Source organism: Lissotriton helveticus, chromosome 8, assembly GCF_964261635.1.
Source record: "Lissotriton helveticus chromosome 8, aLisHel1.1, whole genome shotgun sequence".
NCBI classification, from domain to species: Eukaryota; Metazoa; Chordata; class Amphibia; order Caudata; family Salamandridae; genus Lissotriton; species Lissotriton helveticus.
This window is the reverse complement of record NC_136069.1, coordinates 1,599,941,045-1,599,963,275: the sequence shown is the minus strand read 5'-3', so window position 1 is coordinate 1,599,963,275 and position 22,231 is coordinate 1,599,941,045. Positions and strand designations below refer to the sequence as shown.

General features: G+C 44.5%; 1 pseudogene across 1 annotated transcript in view; it reads right to left on the bottom strand.

Moving 5' to 3' along the window:
• LOC144772077 (ecto-ADP-ribosyltransferase 5-like) overlaps positions 1 to 21,237 on the bottom strand; it is a 35,065-nt pseudogene extending 13,828 nt beyond the window's left edge. The window contains exons 1-2 of the transcript XR_013599635.1: positions 21,150 to 21,237; positions 8,247 to 8,965 (exon numbers count right to left, since the gene is read on the bottom strand). The product of XR_013599635.1 is annotated as an ecto-ADP-ribosyltransferase 5-like (transcript). The remainder of the gene's footprint in view (positions 1 to 8,246; positions 8,966 to 21,149) is intronic.
• Between the last annotated feature and the right edge of the window lie 994 nt (positions 21,238 to 22,231).

Below are 22,231 nucleotides of genomic sequence, written 5' to 3'. Positions count from 1 at the left end.
AGTGTCTACGCGACGGCGGAGGGGTATTGGTCACCCTCTACGCCGAATGCCTACGAGACGTCGATGGAGATCTCCTCGACGCCGATCGACGCCTGGTTGTCGACGGCAGAGGATCTCTGGCTCTCTGCGACGACAGAGGTGAGCCTCTCTGACGCCGAACGTCGTGACGACGACGGAGGTCTGGTCCTCGACGCAGATTGTCCCTTGGTTGACGACGGCGGAGGGGTTACACTTCTTTACGCCGATAGTCGCCTGGTTGACGACGGCAGAGGTGTGATGGTCCTCGATGCCGATCGTCGCCGGGTTGACGACAGCAGAGGGGTCTTTGTCCTCGCCGCCGATCGTCACAGAGTTGCTGATGGCGGAGGGTCTGGAATGCTAGACGACGACGTACCCGAATCCCCTCCGACAGGGAGCCCGCCGTCGAAGGTCGATTTTTAGATGAATGACCCACCGGTAGTTCTCTCCTCAGCACCGAGCCCGACGCGGAAGCTGAAGGGTGTGAAGATTTATCCCTTGAAGGTGTTCTAGCCCTCTTGGAGCCCTTCCTTACCGGAGACCTTCCTCTGTATGACCTTTGGGCTAGGCCATAGATGCGAATCCTCTCCCTGTCCTTTAGAGTTCTTCCTGACAGGGTTTTGCAGTGAGGGCAGGCTTTTGGGTCATGATTGTCAGGTAGACAAAGAATACAGACTTCATGGCTGTCTGTCTTGGCCTTCTTGTTGCCACAAGAAGGGCAGTTGTCAAAAAGGGAAGGCATTTCAAAGCAGAAAATACCCAAACTGTCAAAAAGGGACAGGTTCTTACTTGACAGGATGTAAAAAGTCAAAGGAAGTCAAAAAACTGAAAAGTGAAGAAAATTTCTGTCAGAAAATACAGAAATGAGTGGAGCTGTGTTGCCAGGATCCTTCCTGAAGGAGCCGGAAAGAACGGACCTAACTGTCACCCCTGAGGCATAATGGGAAGCTGGGAGTCATGGGTGCCTAAAAGGCACGGTGTCAGTTTATTACATTCAGCTGCAAGTTTGCTGTTCAGTCTTTTTAGACTGGGAATTTGCAATGCAGCCTGGGAGCTTCCTAGGCTTTCAGTGTTTTATAAGAATTTCTACTGTTTATTGAGCATTAAAACAGTTCTAAAAACAATCTTTATTGTTTCTCATGTTTTCTAATGCATGTTTTTCATGTATGGTGGAAATTCTTTACAGCATGATTCAGCTCTGATGTTTAGTAGGCTGCTATTGCTAATTTATATGTATGGTTATATATATGTGGGGGCACATATAGTGTTTCCGGGGTCCCGCGCATGGGCGGGAATACTCTAATGCTTATGATATTGATGAGGATCCCCTGGAAGAGAACGGCCCAAAACGCAACACGGACACATCACATTTTTTCCAGTGAAAGCCGACCCTTTCTTGGCAATGTGCCTAGCTGTGGATTTTGGACTCTAGCGCAGCCGGCAACTAGGGAAACCTAGCACACCTATACATTTTTTAAAACTAAACACCCAGGGGAATTTAGGATATGGTGACTTGTGTGGTTCTCACCAGGTTCCGTTACCCAGAATCCCCTGCAAACCTCAAAAACTTTGTAAAAAGAAAACACATTTTCGTAAAATTTTCTGTGATTAAGTTCTGGAATCTGTGTGGATCCACAAAATTCCACATACCCAGCATTCCCCAAAGTCTCCCGATACTAATGGTACTTCACATGTGTGAGTAGGCCTAGTACCTGAAGCAAGGAAGGGCACAAAACGTATGGTGGAGACATCAAATGATCTATCACAAAATGACATGGCTTCGCAAGGGGGGCACCTGCATTTTTTGCCCCGGGCTTGGCGGCCATCTAGTGAAACCTATCAAACCCACACATTTCTGAAAACTAGGCACCCAGGAGTCCAGGGAGGTATGGCTTGTGTAGATTCCCCAATACTTTCCTACCCAGAATCCCCTGCAAATGTCATTTAGCTGAAAGAAATTACATTTTTCTCCGGTTTCTGTGTGATAAAGTTGTGGGATCACCAGGCCGAGAATGTGAGTCAGTATCACATACTGACTGACTCACGGTGAGTTGTGAATGAGCCACCATTCCCAAACGCAGAGCGGATGTGTCCGTTTGAGACTGATTGTGGGGGATGATGTGAGTCTGTATTGCGCATCGACTGACTCACGGTTAACTAAGAACGAGCCCCCGTCTATGGACAGAGTGGAGGTGCCCAATTAAGATATACTGTATAAAGGAGGATTTGCAGTGCAACGAGGAGTGTTTGAAAGTTGAGAGAAGTTGTATTTACATCACACTATTCTCATTAATGATGAAACGTGATGCGGAAAGAGGGTAGAGGTTACTGCATGATGTTGGTAAAGTTGGAAGGTGAGAGAAATTGAGGCACCATTGTGTTATTGATACTTGCAGGTGACAGGACTTTTGGCAGACACCGAGTGGGCACGCGATCAGCTGACCTTTAAGAGATGGTCGCAGGTATACGTTGTATACGCAACCAACTGGGACAGGAAGTTTTACTTCATTTTTCTGAGTGGATTATGATTATGTTATTGGTTTAAAGAGGTTTTTACAGGTGGCACTTTCTTTTTAATACCATACCATCATAGGTTTGAAGTGGAACCTCCCCTGAAGTTTATTTTGGAACCCCAGTAGCCCTGAAGTTGCTCGAATTGTTTTTGGCAACGAAATATGTTGACTCAAGAAGATTGACTATGGTTTGATTGGAACCATTTTTAACAGTGAGAATTATATGTCTATATTCTCACAGGCGTCCAATGGGCACTTGCTATGACAGTTTGCACAGATCGTTTATGCACATTCAGAATTCTCTATTTTGCTTTCTGATTTGATGGGTTTGAGATTTTACGATAGGTTACTTTCTCTCCAAAGAAAACCAGTGTGTTCTATGATAAGAGGGCTTGCTGGTGAGTACCGCCAGCGGCCCCCTTGGTGTTACGACCGTGAGGTGCTTTCTCTTTTTCCACACTTTTTTTCAGTTCATGGGTGGGTTTATGATGGTAGGTTGATTTCATTATGACACCACAACACTTGGACTAAAAATGCATGAGAGGGAGTCAAAGTTTAAGAAAACCCCCCAGTGTTGGAATTATAGCATTAGGTGTTGTCCCGTTTGGTCAGGCCTTGTTGTGGTTAATAGTGCGATGAGTGGGGGCGGGGGCCTGCCCTTTTTGTCCCCCTGTAGCACCTGTTGTATTGATGGATCACCAGGCTGACATAAATTTCCTACCACCCAGTGTTTCTCCATGTCTCCCGATAAAAATGGTACCTCACTCGTGTTGATGGGCCAAGCACCCACGACAGGCAAGGACCCAGAACGTAATTTCGAGACATCAAAATACCTGTCACAAAACAACCTTTTTTTCAAGGGGGTCACCTGTGTTTTTGGCCCTTGCTCTGCGGCCATCTAGGGAAACCCACCAAACCCACACATTTCCAAAAACTAAACACCCAGGGAAGTCTAGGGGGGTATGGCTTGCATGGATCCCCCAGCATTTTCCAACCCAAAGTGAGGTATAATTTTCCTCGGGAGAAGGGGAACGCTTGGTGCTAGGATATTTGTGCTGGCACGGAGATCCCTCACAAAAGTGTGGAAAAGTAAATTCTTTCAGCTAAATTTGAAGTTTGCAGGGGCTTCTGGGTAGGAAAACGTGGGGGATCCATGCAAGCCATACCTCCATGGACTCCCCTAGGTCTCTAGCTTTCAGAAATGTGTGGGTTTGGTAGGTTTCCCTAGACCTGGTTTTGCAAAGGGGGGCACCTGCGTTTTTGGCCCTGGGCTTGGCGGCTACCTAGGGAAACCTATCAAACCCACACATTTCTGAAAACTAGACATCCAGAGGAGTACAGAGAGGTATGTCTCAAAATCGGCCAAGTCACTGTACTGAAAAAAACTGGTTTGGACACAAAGGATCTGAACAACTTCAGACCCGTCTCCAATCTCCCTTTCCTTGCGAACGTTCTGGAAAGATGTGTTCTACTCCAACTCACTCAACACCTAGACAGCACCAATCTTCTTGATCCTCATCAACCGGGGTTCAGAAAAGGTTACAGTACAAAGTCAGCGATCCTAAATGTAATGGACGACATGCACAAATTTCTGGACAGAGGACAGTGCTGGCAACTCATTCTCCTAGATCTATCGGCAGCCTTCGACAAGGTTGACCACAAACTACTCATCAAAGCACTTCAAGATAGAGTAGGAGCAGAGGGGGTGGTCCTACAGTGGTTCACCTCTTTCCTACAGAACCGCACACAGAGTATAAAAATCAAGAACTTTTTGTCTGACCCACTCCCCGTGGGTAGGGGTGTTCCACAAGGATCAGTACTCTCCCCACAACTTTTTAACATCTATATGGAGCCTCTTACCTCCATACTAAAAAACAACATTCCCTTCCACCTCTATGCAGACAATACACATCTATCTGGAAACCTCCTCCATCAAAGATATCAAGAGATTTAACGACTCTACGAGAAGTCGAGCACTGGCTCTCTCGCAACCATTTAAAGCTAAATCAGGGCAAGGCGGAAATCCTCCTCATCTCCAACAAAGAGGAGAACCCCCAAATCACAGAATGGATAAAAGCCATCAACGCTATCAACCACAACCTCACTAGCTGATTCTGCAAAATCGAAATACTCTGGACCCCAAACTAGATACGAACAAAAACATCAAAAACACTGCAAAGAGCGACTTCAACCTTAAACTATTCAAAAAAATAAAACCATTCATCCCAACGAGTGACCTCAAACAAGCTACACAGCCCCTGGTACTGTCCAGACTGGTCTACGGGATTGCAACCCTCACAGGAGGGGCAAAATCCCATCTTGCTCCACTCAGATCAACACTGAACGCAGCAGCCAGAATGGTCACCGGAGTAAAGAAAAACGATCACATCTCCTGCACTAAGAGCTAAAATTACTTCCTGTTGAATTGCGTGCCAATTTCAGAACCGCCTGCCTCACGCACAAAGTGTTGCACAAAGGGAAACCCGCCTACCTGGCTGCTAAACTTCAGAAAGCCGGCCAGTCAAGAGCCCTAAGGAGCTCAAACACTCTACTCCTTATCCCACCAAAATCTCGTAGACGAAAAACCGCATCTCGATCCTTCGCAGGAAATGAGCCGAAAATATGGAACTCCCTTCCAGTCCATATCAGGATTAACCCCTCCTACTTAAAATTCAAAAGGCAGCTCAAGGACCTCCTCCTCACCCGATCTCGCCCAAACGGATAGCTACAAACCAGTCGCCTAAGAAACCACAGTAGCACATGGACACTATCAATGATCTCTACCTCAACCCCATGACTACCTCCTGCCCCCCCTCACCAGTCGAACCCTTCCATGAGTCACTGGGTCCTCAACGACCACCAAAGTGAGGCGTCATTTGTTCCCGGTACATTCTACTGTGATAACGGTCATATGCTTCCTGTACATTGTACTGAGATTACTTACTTTACGAGTAACATTTTGCACTTCACTCATTATGTGATGCGTCTTGGGACATTATATATACTAATTGGCTTAATGTATCCTACCAGTGATTCATGCTGTAAAGCGCTCGGATACCTTCGGGTCTGGCTAGCGATATATAAGACTCAAAAAAAAAAGTATGGTTTGCGTAGATCCCCAAACGCTTTCCTACCCAGAATCTCCTGCAAACCTCAATTTTAACTGGAACAAATCAAATTTTTCTCCGTTCTGTGTGGGAAAGTTGTGAGATCACCGGGCTCTCACATATTTCCTGAAAACTAGAGACCCGTGGCAGGGAAGGGCCTAAAACGTATTGGAGACATCAAAAATTATCTATCACACAACTAACTGGTTTTGCAATGGGGGCACCTGTGTTTTTGATCCCGGGCTCGACGGTCATCTAGGAAAACATACCAAACCCAAATATTTCTGAAAACTAGACACACAGGGAGTCCAGGGTGGTACTGTTTGTATGGAATCCCCAACATTTTCATACACCGAATCCCCTGCAAACCTCAAATTTTGCTGAAACCCCCCCACATTTTTCTCAGATTTCCGCGTGGGAAACTAGTGGGATCACTGGGCTGGCACAAACTTCCTACCACTCTGTGTTCCCAGGTCTCACAATAAAAATGGTACCTCACTCATGTGGGTGGGCCAAGTACACGCGACAGGCAAGGGCCCAAAACGTATTGTGGAGACTTCAAAATTACCTATCACAAATTGACTTTTTTTGCAAGAGGGTCTCATAGGTTTTTGGCCCCGGGATCATCGGCCATCTAGGAAAACCTATCAAACCCACACATTTCTGAGAACTAGAGACTCGGGGAAGTCCATGAAGGTATGGCTTTCATGGATCCACCAAAGTTTTCCTACCCAGAATCCCCAGCAAACCTCAAATTTAGCTGAAAAAAATCTATTCTCCACACTGTGTGTGTGGGATCACTGTGCCAATACAAATATCCTACCACCCAGCATTGCCCTTGTTCTCCCAAGTAAAATGATACCTCACTTGTGGCTAATTTCTGGGTCCCCTCCAGGGGAATCAAGAAACCACGGGTATCTTTAAAATTCCCATGATGTTGGAAGAAAAGGATGCAAATTTGACGTGGATACCTTGTGGGGTCAAAATGTTACAGGAGCCTAACCTCAAATTACCCCAAATAGCCAAGAAAAAGGCTTAGCACGGGAGGGGAGGGGGGGTGGTACGCATAGCAGCGAAGGGGTTAAAAAGCTGTCACAGACATGGTGGTCTGCTGACCCCAATAGATCACCATCACTGTGAGTGCCGGCCATTCCCAATGAGTCGCAAATTGCAAACTGCCTAATGTATATTAAATGAGGCCATTCCCTTGTGATCCATTTGGAAATCACAGTGTCTGAGACACTGTTGTACATCAGGTTTTTTTACTTGCAAATTGAGATTCGCTAAAAATTGCAATTTCCGAGTCACAATACCGGATGGTCGTACATATGGCCTCAAATGGCTAAAGTACGAAAATGCCAACTTTCTAAAAGTGCCATTTTCTGAATTGTATTGTAAAATCTGATTTCACCATAAGTTTGGATTTTAAATTGTGATTCCAGAGTCACCAGACCTGAAGGGTTTATTTGTCCCCAACTGGAATTCACAGTAAAAAAAATATAATAAGGTAATCACAATGTCATCCTATGGGAGAGAAAGGCCTTGCAGTAATTTGATAGTTTTTCACTACTAGGGCATGCAAAACTCAAAAGTACATGTCTTGCTTTTTAAATACATTACACACTGCCTACCACAGGGGTGTCATATGTATGAAAAAGTAAGATTTGGGCCTGGCCAAAGGTTTAATTGCCAGGTCAAAATGGCAGTTCCCATTACACACAGGCTCAGCAATGGCGGGCCTGTGACATGTTTAAAGTGCTACTGAAGTCGGTGGCACAACCAGTGCTGCAGGCCCACTAGTAGCATTTAATTTACAGAGCCTGGGCACACGTAGGGCAATTTACTAGGGATTTAGAAGTACATTTAATAACTCGGATTGATTTTCTTCCTACACAAGGAACAAAATTGTCTTTATTAGTCTTTGCACAGGGGCGTACAATAGTTAGATTATTAGTTAAATGTACCACAAAATTACATCTGCTCTTGATTCTGTTTGGGAGTCATTTCATTTAGGCCAAGCAAATGCCTTTGGGATCCTATACCCATTTCTTAATAGTATGGCCTAAAAACCTGCAATTTCCTTTCAAATAGATTACTAGTCTCAAGGTTTAAAGTCGTCCTTTGTCTTTTAACCATTTGCATGCTTAGTGCCATACCCTTTCATATTAACTTATTTCTAGAGTGAATGCAAGAATACGATCTTAATACTTAACAAAATTTCCCAAATCCTCACAAAGACAAAACATGGCCTGGAGGAAATCATGGCATCTGAATACCAATCAAAAGACATCATACCGACTAGTACAATCCTTCTATTCTAATGAAAGTCGTGAGTACCTGTGACCCAAATCCATAGTTGGAAACATGGTTGCTCTACTCAAAATGCTCAAACAGCTTGTTGATATTAAGTAATTGATATGTAGCTATAAGAATATTTGCATTAAGTTGAAAATCAGATCACAGATTTAGACGTATGGATGTAGGCATGCATGGAGGAAAATACATAGAAGTATTAACATGTACAGATGAACCCCTCCAAGTGCACCAAGGGCATCACACCGCCATTAAATCACTCAATTTCCAAAGGCAAATAGAGCGTAATACCTACCGCTGGTGTATGCACAGTTGTGATAGTAACATCTCCTCTTTGTGCTTACTAGGACAAACCGGTGTCCCTCTTTTTCAAAACTTTTCACGTTGAATACTTCATTGGTTGGGATCAATACTTCTCTCACTGGGATCATACGAGAATTCTTCAATGTTCACTCCGTAGCAAGTCGTTATGGTGAGGTAGGAATCTTGCCCGAAATGCTTTGCGGCTGCTGGGCTGACAGAGGAAGAGGTGAACTGCCCAAATCGCATGCCCTTATCAGATCCACTGGTAGGCACAAAGTTTACACCCGTGATCCCCCTGTGCACCTCTCTGCAGCTTGTCTTGAAGAGCCGTAATCCGGTTGTCAGATAGAAATGTAGAGACTTGAAATGAAAGTTGTTCATGTAACTGTCTCGCGTGGTGACATTCTTTCTAACAGCCTCATTAAACCTGCTGGGAAGAGATTTACCTCTGGATAGGTAGTTTTTGTCGGTATAGACTAGGATGGCAATTGCATGGTTATCTTGGAAGCCACGGGGCAGATATGGGATATGTTTCTTTTTCTTCCTCTCTTTCCATTCTAGTGCAGCTTTATCCCATGCTCCTCCAAAGTCCTTATCCTTAGCTTTTTCTTCCTCTAGTAGTTTTGTAGAAATTATCTTTTCCATGTCTTTATCACAGTTGATGTACTGATCATCGTAAGCCTTTGGTGTCATGTCTATCTGCAATACTACCTGAAAAATAAGCATACAAGTCCGGTTAGTTTAAATAATGCTACAAATTAGGTCAATAAGGCCTCTTCATGACACTGATGGGTCCTCCTGAAGACAAATGCCTTACAAGCATGTAAGGAGCTGTTGATAAATTAAGCTCCAAATAATCTGATAACGGTGCTAGGGTTTCATCGACTAAGGATGGATCTGGTTGACCATGATTTGTAAGGGCCACAGATCAGCCCAGTGTTTAAGGAAAGCCATGAAAACAGTGTGACTTTCATGCTAAAGGAAGTGGCTGCATTGATACCCTGAGGCATCAGGGAGGGCAGAAATGAAAGTTAAAGTACAAATTATTTTTTAAATGAGCTGGTCCCTTCATGGGTCAGAGGTATTGGAGTGGTTTACATGTTAGTTAAACATACAACAGGTGGCTACAGCACTAGATAATCCAGCAGAACTTTGATGAATCAGATAGGTTTACCAGCCTCAATGCCTACTAGAGTGCCGGGGTCACATACGTTCAGGGCGAGAGTGACCAGAACAAAGGAAGTAACTTACTCAACGATTAATGTTTAGTCCCTCCGTGTCAGAAATATTGCATGGGTTAGCTGTAAGGTTCGGGATACTGAGTACATTCATTCAAAAGGGAGTTGTAGTCCAACAGAAAAAACAAGACTGCAGCAGAGCAGAACATTTATTTAGTAGTTCAAATCTAGTAAATATTGGTACTCATCAAATAATTGGAGCACTCAATAAATCCATATTTGTATTGCTTTCACTTAAATCCAAAGGAAAGTGCAGGAAGAAGAGCAAGGGGCAGAGCATGTAGGGAGGACAAACCTTACCGTACGCAATTAAACAAAAATAGATAAAAAAAACCTTGCAAATAAGACAAAGGTATGACAAAAGCTTGCAAAGATCATATCTTTAAAAAACAATCATTCCATTACAAATTTGTGGGATTTTCAAATTTCCATACAGCATAAAGATAGCATCTGATTGGGAAGAGGTGTGGCGCCGCGGCCAGGGCGACGGACGCTGGAATCTGGGGACCACGGTTCGATCTCCGGCGGCAGGTTAGCCCAGCACCATGTGACTCTGGGCAATAGCTCGCTTAATCTTCCCGACGGCCCCCAGCGCCTAGAGACCCTTACGGGTGATTGTGCGCTTTACAAATGTGGACTTTACTTTGCAGCATTATTGAGAGAGGTTGTTGTATTCCTATTCTACATTACCTGGTTAATTACCCTATCCTATCATTAATACCCAAGCAGAGGTAATACTGATTTAGTGGCAGAAACCTGGTCAATGGAAAAAAGCCTATGACCATTCATGAACCCTCTAAGGCATTTAAAGTACAGCAAGTGATTTTGTACATAAATAAAACAGGGTTTGTGCTGCTGATTATAACCCAGAAGATCAGTACAATTCAAATGATCACATACGTTCATGATCTACTCACATACTTAATGCATTGGGATTCTCTGCACCAGAATCTCAACATGAAACCTTAAGAATCCCATTTTATGGTTAAGGCAACAGTAACAGCTGCACATCCTACTCCTTTATGTTTTTTCTTGTTGACAGCTCTAAAATCCTAGGTAGAAACCTACTCATCAGACTCCAATCCCAGTTGGTCGACATTAGCATTATCTGTAACTTCCAATTGGGCTTTTAGAGGAGGCACCAGAACTAATTAAATGGTGAACTATGGTTACCAAACAGAATATAGTTCAAAGTATCAGGGTCTATATGACTTTTCAAAATATGTCAGATGCATCTGATACCATAAACATGGCAAACCCTGACAAGACTGGGTTTGGATTCACTGTTAGCTAAACTAAGTGTGGACATCTACTCAACCAGTTGTGAACAAAGTCAAGTAAAGAAGAAGAGGAGCATTGGTGGATTCCTTTGATGCCATAAAGTGGAAGTGGGGAATTAGAGATGCTCTACACATGGGTTTTGCATACAAATACCCCCAAAAAATGTCAGACAAAGTGGAATATAGTGGAGTGGTGAAGAGTTGAGTGGCTTCTTGGGGAGTAGAGTGGAGTGGTGTGTCATAGGGTGGCGTGTTTTACACTTTTACAGTAGAATGGTGCGGAGTTGAATGGAATAGTGCACTCTGTCATTGAGTACAGTAAAGTAACATGTAGAGGCATAAAGGGAGTTGTGTGGAGTGTTGTACACTGGAGTACAGTATCGTACAATGGCACAGAGTGAAATAGAGTTTTGTAGTAGTAGAGTAGAGTGAGAGTGGGGTGCCATAAAGTGGAGTGTCGTAGAGTTACGGGTCGTGCAGTGAAAGGTTGGAGAGTGGAGTACAGCTGAGTACAGGGTCAGAGTGGCACAGAGTGGCAAATTATTGTATACTGAAGTTGCATAGAGTGTAGAGTGGAGCAGCACAGAGTGGAGTAAAGTGTCAGAGTGGAGTGACATGTCAGAGTAGCTTGGCATGGAGTAGAGTGTACTGGCATACCATAGATTTGAGTAAAGTTTCAGAAATTGGAGTGGTATGTCATACAGTGAAGTGGACTGGAGTTGAGTGCTGTAGAGTGGAGTGGCATAGAATACAGTGTTGTAGATTATGGTATAGTGGAGTTTACATATAGTGTCAGAGTTCCATTACAAAGTGTGGCACGGAGTGGCATAGAGTGGTGTAGAGTGAAGTACTGCATGATAGAATAGAGTGGAGTAAAGTGGGGTAGAGTGGTGTGGAGGGAGTTACGTTGAGTGTTGTAGAGTGTCAGAGTGGAGTGTAGGGGCATAGAGTGCAGTAGATTGGGGTGGCATAGAGTGGAGTACAATTTTGTAGAGTGGAATGCCATAAAGTAGAGTAGTGTGGTGTGGTAGATGGGGTACAGTGGAGAGACAGAGAATGTTGTACAGTTGATTGGCATAGGGTGGCATGGAGTGGAGTAGTAGAGTAGAGTGGATCACAGTGAAGTATATTGGGGTGGAGTGTTGTACAGTTGCACAGATTGTAGTAGAGTGTTGTAAAGTGGAGTACCATAGAGTGGAGTAGAGTTTGGTTGATTGGAGGGGCGTAGAGTGGCATAGAGTGCAGAATTGGACAGTGTTGGACAGTGTTGTGTCGTAGAATGAAGTATCAGACTATTGTAGTGTACAGTGTCATGGCGCAGAGTATTGTGGCATACAGTAGAGGGATGTACGGTGTTGTGATAGAGTGTCAAGGTGTAGAGTGTTTTTCACATGCAGAGTGAAGTGGCAGAGCGGAGAGGCATAGAGCGGAGAGGCATAGAGCGGAGAGGCATAGAGCGGAGAGGCATAGAGCGGAGAGGCATAGAGCGGAGAGGCATAGAGCGGAGAGGCATAGAGCGGAGAGGCATAGAGCGGAGAGACATAGAGCGGAGAGGCATAGAGCGGAGAGGCATAGAGCGGAGAGGCATAGAGCGGAGAGGCATAGAGCGGAGAGGCATAGAGCGGAGAGGCGTGGCAGAGTGGAATGGGGTAAATGCTAGTGGCATAAAGTGGAGGCAAGATGGGCGCAGTAGCAGTATATTGCTGGCCAGCTTCCCCCACCCATCCCTCGTTCCTTCCTTTTCTCTTCTTGGCTTCTTGCTTTCTTTTCTTTTTCTTGCCTCTGATTTTCCTTGTTGTGTTAGACTTGGATGAGACTGCAATGGCTGAATGGGTGTAATTGAGCATGTGGGAAGGCTGGTGGTGGATGGGTGCACCCATAGCTCACTGATGGTGTGGTGGGTGGGGCACCTCCTCATCCCGGCACACAGATAACAGTGGAATAGTGCTGGTGTGGTTGAATGTGTGGATGAGTGAACTGTTTGTAAGGTGAATGTATACATATTTATATTACAAGTAGAAGTTTCTCTTGTGATTGGGTTGTGGGGTGACCGTTTGTTTTGATTCACTATTCCTTAGGGTGGGAGTTGTGGGTTGGGTTATGATTGGGGAGGCACAGCTTGATTATGTGTTTTCCCGGTGGATGGGTGGGGATGTTTCGGATTATGAGGTCTTGTTAAGATGGCAGAATTGGCATGGTGTTAAGAGATGACTTGTATTAACTGTGTAACATGGTGTACAAGGGCTCAATTAATTTGTGAAGAGATATAGGGTACAAACCTATTATCGCAGGCATTGGACTCACATAGCCATGTTGTAGGAAATACATTTGTCAGACTCAGACTCATGGGCTGCATAAAAAGTTGAGTGGTCGAAGTTCTCCACCACATATTCCACTTATGCTTGAGGGGTGGTAATCTGGGTAGCCCCCCAGATTCCCTTTCAGGCCCTTTGTTGTATAGCAGATAGTGGGACAATATGTCCTGGTGCACGGTGTTAGATGGCACAGGAATATGCCTGCTGAATGTCTACGCCCCAAATGTAGAGGAGGATGATTGTTATCTTGATCTGGAGAAATAACTATTGCCATATGCTGGGATTCCAATTTTGTGGGCAGGTGATTTTAACTGAGTGGTGGATGGCACCATTGGATAGGCACTCCCCCAAAAGCACACATGAAACTCGATGTCGGCTGCTCTCCTGGAGGTCATGGATCGCCCAAGTTGTGTGGACCTGTGGCGCACGACACATCCAGATAAACAGGGCTACAGGTGTCACACCAGCGATTTCAGTCTTTAGCCACTTAGGTTGTTTCTTGCTTGCTGGCGATGCTGCTGCGCAGGCCCTACAGATACAAGTATTAGGGAGATACCTTTCAGACCACTACCCTGTGTTATTGGAATGGGGACAAGGAGCGGCTGGCCGAAGGTTCCTCTTTGGCGCCTGCAACCTGAGGCCCTGAAAGATGACATCTTTTGAGAGGAACTCGGTGACTTGCGGCTCTTTTCGCACCAACTGGTTGTTCACTGCTGCCAGGGGGACAGAGTGGAACGCGTTGAAGGTGGTGATGTGTGGGGAACGCATGTCAAAGGTGGGCGGCATGCAGAAACGGTTGGAGAGGGACCTTACCGAGGTGGAGAGCACATCGGCAAAGCTACAAAATAAAGGTCCTGTTGTCGAGCCAGGCAGTGAGGCTTTGCTGTGTGCCCAGCGTAGAGAAGAATACATGTGTACTCACTTGGAAACAGTGTATAGAGAGGTCAAGATGGTTGACAGATCGGAAATAAGGTGGTTCCTTGACAATATAACACTACCCTGCCTTGCAGATGACCTACACGATGAGCTAGGGGGAGAGATTCGACTTGAAGACCTCCGGGAGAAAGTGCAGACTATGGCGTGCTAGAGACCCAGGTCCAGATGGCGTCCCAGTGGAGTACTTTCATACTTTTGAAGATGTATTACTCCCTAGGTTGTTGGAGACCCTGCATGAGGCCAAGCGAGTAGGGATTCTCTACTCTTCCAGCTGGTGCACGAAGATTGATGTGGGTTTATGCTTGGTCGGGGGACTCACCTTAATTTGTGCAGATGCTCTCATATTGCACTCTATGGCTAACATGGATATGCAGGCAGCTGCAGTCACCTAGGATATCGAGAAAGCCTTTGATACCCTACGGAGGATGCTCTACAGGAGGTTTAGGCTAGAATGGGTCTCGGACCAGATTTTATCCTTTGGATTAATCTACTGTATTGTCACCCAACTGCTAGAGTGCGCAGTGGCGGAGTGGTTTCTGCACTCATCACTATAGAGAGGGGTACAAGACAGGGATGCCCATTCCCCCGCTCCTTTTCACACTGGCGATGCAGCCACTGGCGATCCAGCTGAGGCTGGACATGGGCCGTTGGGGTGTACTTGTAGGCGAGAGTACCTATGTCCTATCATTGTATGTGGATGATGAACTGCTTTCACCCAACAGTGGCAGTGCCTGCCCTCCTGGCTGTATGGTCAGAGTTTGGGATAGTGTCAGGTTTGGTTATCAATAGCCAGAAATCAGATATGTTCCCAGTCAGCTCTTGTTGGGAGAGAAATCACGGATACCCCTGCCTCGGCATTTACATGGGGATGTGATCATTTCCGTTATATATGTATCCTAGTTGCTCATACAGCCGAAGCCCAATATGCCTTGAATGTGGGAGCAGTTCTCACAGGCCTAGCGGCAGATATATTTCTAGAATCATCTCCCACTGTCTTATGTGGCACGTGGCCCTGGCGAAAATGGTCTTACAGTTGCGCTGCCTCTATGTGCTGCCGAACTCCTGCTGACGAATCCCTAATGCCACATTTACCACCCTGAACAGCCTTTTCGTTTCCCTAGTGCAGGCTAGGAAATGCAGTAGTTTGAAGCTGGAAATATTAAAGCTGGATATGGACCAAAGGGGCCTAGGCCTTCCAGACCTTTGTCTTTATTTCTCTGCCGGACTACACCAATATGCAGAACAGTGGTGTGCTGAGGGGTCAAATACAGAGAAGAAACTATTGGCGGGCTGGAGCACACAAGCAGACCTTCCACGATATCTTATGATGGGCTCGCAGACCCCCCAGGATTGTCCATTTATGGTCCATCAGGTTGCCTTAGCATGGAAACATGCGGTCACTCTTGTACTGCGAAGGGCCCCATATGCCCGGTCACTCCGGATAATGAATTCACGGATTCGGCCACATGCAGACGGTGCTGGATCTGACTACTTGGTTTGATGGTGGCTGTGTAACAGAAGGTGATCTATATTTTAACTCTCCTTTACAGACACGAGAGAACATTATCATGTCCCGGAGGGTCACTTTCTACAGTACGCTAAACTAACACGCACTGCATGTGAAATATGGACCACATTCCCCGAGGAATTCATGGAGTCCCACACCCTAATGATGATCATGGACCTGGGCTCCTTCATGGGATTGATGTCTTTGCTGTATAAAGTCCTGAAGGCGGACTGCTGGGTAGATGTATCGAGGGTAAAGAGTAGATGGTTGGAGGACTTGCCAACACCTCTAACAGAGGGAGTGTGGAACAGGGCGTTTGAGCAGATACAGGAATTGGCCAGCAATGCTCGTTTTAAACTCACCCAATTTTATAACCTGCACCGTACCTACCTGACCCTCATCTGATTATCGCGAGCATCAACATGTCCCCAATGCTGAGCAGAGCCAGCCCATTTCACACATATGACTTGGGACTGTCTTCACCTCTGCCCATACTGGACGGAGATCCCGAAATTGTTGCGAGACATGACAAGACTCCCCATCGAGATGTCGATCAAGCATTGCCTTTTAGGAGTTTTACCGCTCTCCAAATCAAAGACCCATATGCAGGACAAATTTGCTTCACTGGGATTGGTGTTGGTGATGCGACATATCGCTATACACGGGAAACAGTCTGCAGCCCCACTTGTTTGGTTAAATGGAAGGCGGACATGTGTGAACGCCACCTGCTTTCTGTTTGCACAGACGAAAATGCTGATCAAGACTGGGAGACTTGGAGTATTATGCTAGAGAGATTACAGGTGACTGATCAGCAGAGTGGAGACACAGTAGACATGCAGCGGATAGTGACCACTTCCCAGCAGGGGCAGTCAGAGACTTCCCCATTGCCCGATGATGACCGTGGCTAATGAATGGGCAGATTGAATATCGGAGTGGGGGTGGGTACCCCAGGAGTAAAGGCTCATACTCTGGCTGCATTCCCATCTTGTGGGTTCACGGTGGGACGAAGGTGGTGTACCCTTTGATTCCATGCCTAATCAATTGGGCTATATAAGATCTCCGTTGCCTGATAATGGATTTTTTAATAGAGACCCTTACGACATCCCCCCTACTCAGAAACTAGAGGGGCCACACCTATCTGGAAGCGGATAGGGAGAACAGATTGAGCCACGAGTCAACACAATATATCTGAGATTCAGGAATGTCTACTTTGATAGTGACCAAGGACATATTCTCGGTTGTTATGGGCTAGATCAATCATGCCAATATGCGATCTGTAATATGTATTATAAATGATGTAGCGATCTGACACACTTTAAATGCAACACCTATGTAAATGCGCAGGAAGCGATGGCATGTACCACACATTTACTTAGTTCCCCGGCCAAATGCCCAGGATACCTACTGTATATGTACTTGCGCAATTGTCCTTAAGATCAAATGCTAATAAAAACATGGGCAAAAAATAAAATTGAAAGTGCTACATTGCTGGGTAAATGTCTTATGCGTCTTGTGCATATTGTCTTATGCGTCTTGTGCATATTCTGCACTGCAGCTGAAAGGACCACAGGGTAATGTCTCCAGTGACCTTGTGTTCATGTAATTTCGATAATGTGATTTTTCCTCAAGCGTCTTCATCCATAAATCTGTGATAATGTGAATCCTTGTCAAGATAAGACTAAGATCTCCACCAGACAGGTGTACTTTCTCTTGACTAAATGAAGTAAGAGCTTCTTTATTTGGTGGAGATTTCCTCATATTCCTCTGCATCGATAAAACTTCAACAAAATCAGCTGGAAACTCGCTCAGGGGCCTTTTGGTAAGCTGTCCATCAACGTGGGAAAAGTCGGGCAGACCTTTACATACTACTAAAGAAAACAGGGAGGGGGGCCAAGGGGTGGCCTATCCCCCGGGGCCCAGCCACTAATCAATGGGGGTGGGGGGGCCACACCGCCCCCCTCTCTGCCTATTTTGGCACCGGGTAGCCCATCCACGTCTCCCCGAGCACTAAGTATGCATGTAGTTTGAGGCTCAAGGTCCCCATGGTCCCAAACCAGCCGGCTCCCTGCATTGCTCTTGCACACAGGGAGCAGCTGGAAACACAGCTACTTGTGTGCGAGAGCAATACTTTCATCCTCATTCTGCTTCCAGCGAGTGGGAGTGGTTGGACAGCTCCAGATTGCTGGAACTGGAGTGTTTGCTGGGAGCTGTCATTTTTTGCTCAGCCTCGGGAAGTGGTTGTCCCCGGGGCCAGGAGGGATCTGAGCAGCCCCCTGCTTAAGACTGCAATAGCCCCGGGGAGGTGGTGCTCCCCGGGGTATTAAGCCCTTGGAGGGGTGACCCATACACCCCCGTATTGTTTACTCAAACTCTGCATCCCCTTGGGATCTGGCCCACCGGGGGCTACAATTATCTCCTGGGAGACCACGCTTGCTTTTAAAAAAGAATATATGGCAATATTCAAAGATTTGCAATTTCACAGTGAAAAAATGCTTTTTTGCCCAGGCGTGGTCCTTGTGTGACCCCAGGACCAAAGCTATGTGGTTAGTGTCGTTATACCCTGTACCCTTTCCTTATTTGCATTTTGTTTTGGGACTTGGCTGAAAGCGAGTCCAAGAAGGCTGCCAATGAATATGCCTTGTTACCGCGCATGCTTTTTTAACACATGCAATTACAATGCGTTCTTTACAACGACCACGTTGTAACAACGCATGCCATTACTCCGCAAGTTGGAACAACGACTTGCTCTAGGGGAGGCAGTGGATGTTGGAATAGTATAATTTACTATTCCAACTCTAGTCCATGCAACAGTAGGGAAGGTGTTGGATTTTAAATCTGTCCCCTAGAACAAGTCGTTGTTCCCACTTGCGGAGTAATGGCATGCGTTGTAACAACGCGGTCGTTTTAACAACCACATTGTAATGGCATGCGGTGTTCCGGATTCGCAGTAAACGATGCTTACGCTGCCAACACTTCCTGATTGAAGTGTTGGCAGCCAGTCAGAGCTCGGCAGATCTCTGCCTGAGCTCATCATTATTTGAGAAGGTTTCTCAATCCTAGAGATACATATTTGGATTGAGTGGAAACATAAGTGGTACCACTACTCTACTCCTAAGGGCTATTGGCAATATATTATTGTTGCCTCATTGAGGACTAGGTTTAGAATCTAGCCATAAAACAGAGCAGGGGACATATATGCTTTGTAAAAATTGAAATGATTGAGGGCAATTGCATGTGCCACTCCACACTTGTCAGTAGGGACATGATACAGCATAAAAGCTAATCATGCTTTACACAACACAAACCAATCTTGACAACGAAAACACAAATGTGCGCTTTGCACACATCTAGAAAAACTACACTGAAACTGAGAAAAGTTTAACAGCACCGTAAAAGTGTGCTTGAATAGGTAGAAACATTAGGATTAATAAAAAAATTAAAGTTGTTTGATTAATCGATTACCTTATATCTTAACAAAATCATCATGAAAAACTAATGAAACTTTGCATTTCTATTAACGTCATTGTAAAGTGCCATAACAAAATAGACAATGGTGCAATTCACATACGCAATGTTATAGGACTGAAACTTTCAGTATAAGTGTTTTAACATTATAAAGATCATATAACCAAACAATTTTATTTTAATGATTTTTAGAAATAGTGTACATGTGGCTACTTTTTGAAATCGTGGTAGTGGGCCTTAATAGAAGATGAATTTTTTATGTAATGATCACTGACATATATGCTAATATATATTATATGTTTGATATATTTTGTTATGCTTAAACTTAATTGGGAGTTTATTTTACATAAGAAATGCATTTAGATTACTTTTCCTTAGGTTTCATTATTTCATAGTCTGATGTAATGGGTCTTTGATACGCTGCATCAAATGTTACTTTATTTGATCTGTACATGCAACATTCTTTAAGCGACTTTCAGTATTTCTCGGTGTATGTGAATTGATGGGAACCAGACCTTTGGATTATATCCATGAAGAGCAACAAAGTAAATAAGCTCTTTGTCAACAAACCTGTGATAACAGAATGGACAGTCGTTTCTCATGATGAGCAAGGGAAAGTTTGCTGGAGTATCAATTTGTACCTGGATAATTGACGAATGGTCACATGATGTTCAGACCATCGTATGATAACTACTGATGTTGTAATAAACAATATGGAGTATAAAATGTGACTTTCCAAGGAGAAGGGAGGCTACCCCTTCACTTTCCTTGCCTCCAGCTTGCCTGCCGGACTTTCTCTTCCATGCCCCTTGATTTTTCCCCTTGCTGATGAACTTGCCTGCTGGATGATTTGTAGCTGTCTGGTGAGAGACCAAACTTGAACTTTCCCGATATATGCTCCAATCCCTAGTGGACTTGATCCCTTGTGAACCATCCTCCTGCCTTTGTTGGTGGCAGGAATTAATTCAAAACCATCCTCTTTATGTTTTCTTTTATTTAGAAATAGATTTACTGTGACGAAATGTGTGGTTTTATACTACGAGCTGTTGGTACCTCCAGTTGCATTGTTCTATTTTTATAGCATGGTTTTGAGAGTAATATATTAGAACCTGATCTCCAATTTGTGAGTTGGCTGCCAATTATTGGTACTCACTGGGTGGCTGACAGTGGGAAACCCTGATTTCTCATCCCTCACTATGACGAAGAAAGATCCATCGGAGGACCATCGCCTCTGTGGGTGAAGTATAGAATCTGAGAGTAAAATTAGCTACTCGGAGGGGCCCACTGCTAGAAGAGAAAACCCCGGTTTATTGCTTCTGCTGCAACAGATGTTCCAGTTGACATTAAAGCCCCCTTAGTACATATTTTGGAAATATGACAACTGTTCTGCTAGGTATTCAGTAAGCTCTCTGATAAAAATTATATGGGCTCTGTGATAATAGTGTATGGTATTAAAATGAATCACAGTCATAGATGTGTTTGAGTAAACAGCAGAAATTTAAAGAAAGTGTACTTGCGGTGGTTCATCTTTTAGCCAATTTCTTTTTTTTTTGTTGAATTAAGGCCACCCCATCCCCAGTGGTTTTTACCATGAGCTCTGATCTTGTTAACTGACAGGATTAGTAAGTCAACATCAGCTTGGGACTGTGAACTAAGCCGGAAGTAAATAAAGCAAAGAATTTTAAGTAAAAGTCCATGATGGCATCGGCACTAAATGAGTTTGGCTGATCAACAATTAACAGGCCAGTACGTACTTCAGTGTGCCTGATGGATGTGGACTGCTGAGGACATATTGTGAGTTTTTGAGGAGGAGCTTCAAACTTGAATGGTTCCTCTCTCCACAAGGTAGGCATGGACAGCAGGGCAATTTTGTGCTAAGCGGACATCCTCCCTATCCTGGAAGCCTGCTATGACACATTTAGTCCCCTTGTTTTAATTATAGAGCATGCACTTTGCTTATTGTTTTGTAACAATGAGGAAGGGGAGATCAAGGAGGACCTGGGATTAAGAATGGACACTTGGAAGCGAGAGAAGTTCACCAGGACTCCCTTGTGGACAATGTGGTGAATGATTGTGGCCAGATTTACATTTTGAATGATTAGTTTATTCACAAATAATCACTGTGTGAAGGAATAAAATGAAAGAACACCTTACCAGAGAGTTTCTTGGTTTGCTGAAAACACACAGGTAAGTGCAGGTGAGGATCAGAAGTCTCATCTTCATTGTAAGTCCAGAACCAGCTTGCACTAAAAAGATAAACAAAACTTCTTTAGGAAGTCGGATCATAATCCCCAGGTTTTGGTCTTATGCCTTTGATGGACAGTTGTATAGCTTATACAGGAAAACCTACAAACCCTGTACAAAAACGTGTGTCTAATTATCTTCTTGTTGTGTATGGCGTCAGTCAGATGCTATTATCCAGAACACCTTACTTGAAACCTGACTTTTGACTGTACTGATGACAAAGCAGTAAAACCCGCTCTGATGGGAGTGAAGTGAAGACCTGGATTCTAAAGCTGATGCAGAGGCAGGAGATAGTGGTTGGAAGAGAACGATCGTATTTGTACTGTGCAAATGAGGCACATTCTCTGGTCTGTGCTACGCTTACTTGGATGGACTTTGGTCTCGAACTAAGTTTACAATCATCAATTTCAACATTTCAATCATGGTGAAGCAGGTCTTGCCCCACAGCATAGAGAGAGGAGAATATTTGGGTAACAAAGGTTTATTACAAATTAGTAAAGTTACAATCTCAAATCAGTAAATTCAATCAATAACCTGATTACAGAACAGTAGTAAATAAACAAGGCAAGTAAGCAAAACAATGTTCAGTATTTAAAGTAGAAGTTCAATACATGAAGATTCAGTTCATCTTTTGGAAAATATTGTATGATAATTTACAGTTGCAATTAAACATGTGGGATTCATAAGCAACAGGCTTTAGAAGGCATAGAATCTGAAATAGAACCTAATGAGGGTTCCAATCAAAAAAGGAGAAATGCATTTGCTATAGAAAGTAAGTCTCTTAGCAGAGATATAAGGAGCATTGGGTCTCAAGAGAAGGAAGAGAAACGTCTAGCTGCGAAGGTGGATTGGGCAAAGTGTTCTGACTAACAAAGTTTGCATAGTTAAAACTTCAAATTAAGCCAAACAGATACATTATACAGGTTCCCACTGAGTAAGAACTAATCAAAATGCGTGTTCTCGCCTTTCCATGAATAACGCAATGCCAGCTA